Below are 361 nucleotides of genomic sequence, written 5' to 3' on the forward strand. Positions count from 1 at the left end.
TGCCGGCCAAGCCCGCGGCGCGGGGGCTCCGCGCTGTCGCCCGACGCCGACGCTGCCGGGAGGAGCGTTGCGCCCCGCGGCACGGGGCGGCACGGCAAGGGACGGGACGGGATGGGCGGCGGCAGGCTCGGCTCGGCTCGACTCTCGCGGGCCGGTAAGCGATCGCGCCGCCGTGAAGGGGGATGAGGCTCCCCTGTGCCCAGCCCGTGCCCTGAGGCTGGAGTCTTGTCACGGCAGAACTGCGCGGTCCCGGAGCCGCTCTCTGCTCCGACCTCGGCCCCGCCGGCCTCACGAGCGGCTGCGGGGGGCGCTTGCCGCCCTCGGCCCGCAGCGGAGCTGTCCGGGCGTCCGTGCTGAGCGG

This window comes from Centrocercus urophasianus, unplaced genomic scaffold (genome assembly GCF_019232065.1).
Source record: "Centrocercus urophasianus isolate 14NV4802_14NV808 unplaced genomic scaffold, USGS_Curo_1.0 seq_18, whole genome shotgun sequence".
NCBI classification, from domain to species: Eukaryota; Metazoa; Chordata; class Aves; order Galliformes; family Phasianidae; genus Centrocercus; species Centrocercus urophasianus.